This window comes from Penaeus japonicus, unplaced genomic scaffold (genome assembly GCF_977035675.1).
Source record: "Penaeus japonicus unplaced genomic scaffold, GWHDUDI00000001_assembly GWHDUDI00000036, whole genome shotgun sequence".
NCBI classification, from domain to species: domain Eukaryota; kingdom Metazoa; phylum Arthropoda; class Malacostraca; order Decapoda; family Penaeidae; genus Penaeus; species Penaeus japonicus.
In genome coordinates, this window is record NW_028234438.1 from 12,475,132 (window position 1) to 12,480,131 (window position 5,000).

A 5,000-nucleotide genomic window follows, 5' to 3' on the forward strand; every position below is an offset into this window, starting at 1 on the left:
CAAATTGCGTATGTCCAGTAAAGAGTGGAGTTTATGGGATAACAAATCATTTAATCATTCGTCAGATAGATATGGCCTCTTATAAGAACAAACAACACACATACCAGTTATACATATTATACATATTATATTATACATTTGGCATTATTGCAGGTGATGTGCTGGGACTAGATAGGGGGGGGGGGTGAGGGAGGTGGGAGGAATAAGTGTCCCTCGTTGAGTAAACTGAATTTTGATTATTCGTCTATAAATAGAAATATATTGATTTTGTAATGAATAGATACAGATGAAAGAATGAGAAATAATTGAGAGAAAAAAAAGGGAAATAATTTGTAATGAGAAATAAACTGAGAGATAAATCATATCGAGAAATAATGCGAGATTGATATTGAGATTGAGAAATATATAGAGATGTTGCAAAAGAGATGATGCTGAGGAAGAAATGGTATTCAGTTGTAATAGCAATTTAAATGAACATTTATATCTAATAGAACTGTTTCATCAACCACTAATAGGAAATTATAGTCAATTTAGAACGATTTATACTTGCTATAATCTTTCGATTCCCCTACCATATATATCACGCATTCGCACAAACACACACACACCCACATGCCCACCCACATATACACCCCCCACACCCACCCACAGAATCAAACACATCCTAGATATAATCGCAGATAAAAGGATGTTCAGCATCATCAAAGGTGCATCTATTTTTGAAAGGAAATATCACATATCTTTTATTTACTTATTTTTTTTTACTATTCATGCAGACTTTGATACACAAATATACTGAAATATATACATAAAAATATATCATATCACGTAATCAAGATATAACTAAACCATAGTTATACAGTAGAGTTATTTAGAGTACGAATAAGCGAAGGAAATCACCCATTTATCTCTATACATCTTTATACGTGTTTATATATTTAAAAAAAAATACATATTATATTACATAGCATAACAAAATATTCTATTTGACATTTTAGATGAGTATGGTAACAGTGAAATAGCATAACAACATATTTTTATGAATTAATTATATGTATTTCGAGAATCGTTTTATTTCGCCTGCCACTAAAAACGTTTGTATGGTAACACTGACAACACACCATGAAGACTATTCTTTGTATTTATTCATTCTTTTCTTCAGCTGAAAAAAAAAAAAAAAAAAAAAAAAAAAAAATATATATATATATATATATATATATATATATATATATCTGAAACAGAAAAAAATGCGTATATAACACTGACACAGCGTAAGAGACAAGACACCGAAACTAAGAGACGACATTGTTGCCAGATCAGCGAACGATCTTTTGGAAGAAAGGGAGAATATTTTCCCATTTTTTCCTTTTTTTTATTAATGCCTTTTTTCGCTGTCGAAGAGAGTCACAAAGGTCAAAGAAGAATGAAAGGAATTTGCAAACCTTTGGAATGTATGTTTGATAATTTGAAATATAGTGGGTGTAAGAGACATTTGTTCTGGTACAGACAGAGAGCGAGCGAGAGAGAGAGAGAGAGAGAGAGAGAGAGAGAGAGAGAGAGAGAGAGAGAGAGAGAGAGAGAGAGAGAGAGAGAGAGAGAGAGAGAGAGAGAGAGAGAGAGAGAGAGAAATGAAGAGAGAGGAGAAGGAAAAAACGAAAGAAAGAGAAAAGAAGAAAAAAAGAGAAGAGAAAAAGGGAAAAAAAAGAGATTCAGCAATCTTATTTGATCTAAAAATACAATTGAAATTACTAAATAAAATAAAGGTTGCAAGACCAGATTCTTAGGCTTATAGTAAAAGTAATTAGAAGAGCAAAAAGGGAGGAAAAAAATCCCAACAACCCCCAATCCCAAGTAATATTCTCCACGAATATAAGAAATAAGTATAAGTAAAATTTAAATAGATAAGAAATTATATACATAATATTTTTTAAATAATAAACAAAAATAAGTATAAGTAGAAGTAATATAAGATATAAGAAATAGATGTCTATTGCCGTGAATGAATTCAAGATCAGGCTAATATTCAGTTAGTAAGTGTTCTTAATTGCCCTTTTAAAACTATGTACATTGAGGTTTTCTTTTAGATATGTTGGTAACCGACTGTGAATTTTTGAACCACCATTATGTGTTTGTGATTGTGAGGAGAGAGAGAGAGAGAGAGAGAGAGAGAGAGAGAGAGAGAGAGAGAGAGAGAGAGAGAGAGAGAGAGAGTGAGAGGGGAGAGAGAGAAGAGAGAGGGGAGGGAGGGAGAGAGAGAGAGAGAGAGAGAGAGTGAGAAGAAAGAGAGAGAAATGAGAGGAGAAAAGAGAGAGTGTGAGAGAGAGAAAGAGGGAGAGAGAGAGGAGAAGAGGGGAGAGGGAGAGAAAAAGAGGAAGAAGAGAGAAGAGAGAGAGAGAGAGAGAGAGAGAGAGAGAGAGAGAGAGAGAGAGAAAGAGAAGGGGGAGAAGAAAGAGGAGAAGAGAGGGAAGAGAGAGAGAGAGGGAGAGAGAGAGAGAGAGGGAGGAGACGAGAGGGGAAGAGAGAAGAGAGAGAGAGAGAGAGAGAGAAAGAAAAGAGAGAGAGAGGAGAGAGAAAGAGAGAGAGAGAGGAGAGAGAAAAAAAGAAAGAGGTGGAGAGAGGGGGAAAGAGTGAGGAGAAAAAAAGAAGAGGAGAAGGAAAGAGGAGAGAGAGAGAGAGAGAGAGAGAAAGAGATAAAGGAAGAAAGAGAAAGGAAAGAGAGAGAGAGAGAGAGAGGGGAGAGAGCGAGAAGGGAAAGAGGAAAAGAGAAAGAGAAAGAAAGAGAAGAGAGAGGAGGAGAGAGAGAGAGAGAGGAGTGAAGAGAGAGAGGGGAGAGGAGAGAGAGGAGAGGAGAGATTAAAAAGGGGAAAGAAAAAGAAAGAGAGAGAGGAGAGAGAGAAGAGGAGAGAGAGAGGGGAGAGAGAGAGATAAAGAGAAAGAGAAAGAAAGAGAGAGAGAGGGGAGATGGGAGAAAGAGAGAGAGAAGGGAAGAGAGAGAGGGAGAAAGGGGAGAGGAGAGAGAGAGAAAGGATAAAGAGAAAGAGAAAGAAAGAGGAGAGGGGAGAGAGATAAAGAGAAAAGAAGAAAGAGTGAGAGAGAGAGAGAGTGATAATGAGAATGGAATGAAAGAAGAGAGAGAGAGAGAGGAGAGGAGGAGAGAGGAGAGAGAGAGAGGGGATAAAGGAAAGAGAAGAAAGAGAGAGAGAGAGAGGAGAGAGAGTGAGAGAGGAGAGAGAGAGAGAGAGAGAGGAATAGAGATAAAGGAAGAGAAAGAAAAGAGAGAGAGAGGAGAGAGGGGAGAGAGGGGAGAGAGGAGGGAGAGAGGAGAGAGAGGGGAGAGGGAGAGAGAGAGAAAGAGATAAAGAGAAAGAGAAAGAAAGAGAGAGGAGAGAGAGGCGAGAGAGGGGAGGGAGAGAGAGGAGAGAGAGAAAGAGATAAAGAGAAAGAGAAAGAAAGAGAGAGAGAGAGAGAGATAAAGAGAAAGAGAAAGAAAGAGAGAGAGAGAGAGAGAGAGAGAGAGAGAGAGAAAGAGATAAAGAGAAAGAGAAAGAAAGAGAGAGAAAGAGAGAGAGATAAAGAGAGAACGGATATAATCCTAAATATATAAACAAACATATACAAATAAAAGACAATACTCAGCATGTCCCTAATTATCCCGCAACAGACATTAAAAAAATCTGAATCGCATCAATATTTTTATATAGATTTGGAAAAAAAGAAGTATTTAATGAAAGGTATTTTCCCGCTTCGTATTAGTCCTTATTATTAATTTTAAAGGCAAGCCCCAAAGTAAAGATAAGGCCTTTTGAATGGATCGAATGGTTTAAGGGATTTTCTTTTTCGTATTTTCTTTCCCATGAACTCTTGTTTGGTGAGGAGAGAGGAAAGAGAGAAGAGAGAGTGAGAGAGAGAGTGGAGAGGGAGAGAGAGGAGAGGATGAGAGAGAGAGGAGTGGGAGAGAGAGAGAGAGAGAGAGGAGAGAAGAGGGAGGGGAGAGAGATGAGAGATGGAGAGAGGGGAGAGGAGAGAGGGGAGGGAGAGGAGATAGGGGAGGAGGATAGTTTGATGAAAGATATAGATAAATAAACACACACACAAAACACACATACGCACACACACATACGCACACACAACACACACACACCACACTACACCACACACACAACCCACACACACACACCCACAACACACACACACACACATATATATATATATTTTATATAATATATATATTTAATTTTTATTATATATTTAGATAATAGCAAAGGGCCCAAAGTCTTGGGGGGTTTGGAAACGGGAAAATTTTGTGGAAATTTTTGGGGGTTTTTATTGATTCTTCTATACACTTGAATCTTCTTTTTCTTTGGGGTTTTTCCCCAAAACTGAATTGTAAGAATTCCTTTTTTTTTTCAAGTTTACATATTGTCTTATATCATATAAACATAATTCATTAACACTATATATCTTGACCCTTCATATATCAAATTTTATTCCAGTATAAACAATATTGAAAGTTTACATTAGATATTTAAAGTAAATACCTCAGACACCTCACTTGGCTTAAATGAATTCCCAAATTATTTTTCCAATTGTTCCATGCGATTATTTATGCAAAATTGCCTATAGGGGGGCGTACATCGGGAAAATGATAAAAGGGGAAAATAACCCTTTTTGGGGACATATTATCCTATGGTTGTACATACATAATTATTAGGAATTTTTGATTTATAGATTTGGGTTTTAAATTGTAGCCACATTAACATTTATTTATATTATTATATTTAATTTTTATAATTAATATAGAATATTATATTATATAAACATATTCCCCACACATCACACACACAACACCCACCCCACACACCCACACCACATATTTTTTATATATAATATAATATATATAATATTTTTTATATTATAATTTATATATTTATTTATATAATATATTATTTATTATATATATATATATAAAATTATATATATATTTTATATATATTATTTTT

The 5,000-nt window shown here is 35.5% G+C and overlaps 1 pseudogene; it reads right to left on the reverse strand.

The window, feature by feature from the left end:
- The window catches only part of LOC147467406 (uncharacterized), an 11,086-nt pseudogene that overhangs the window by 374 nt on the left and 5,712 nt on the right, over positions 1-5,000 (reverse strand).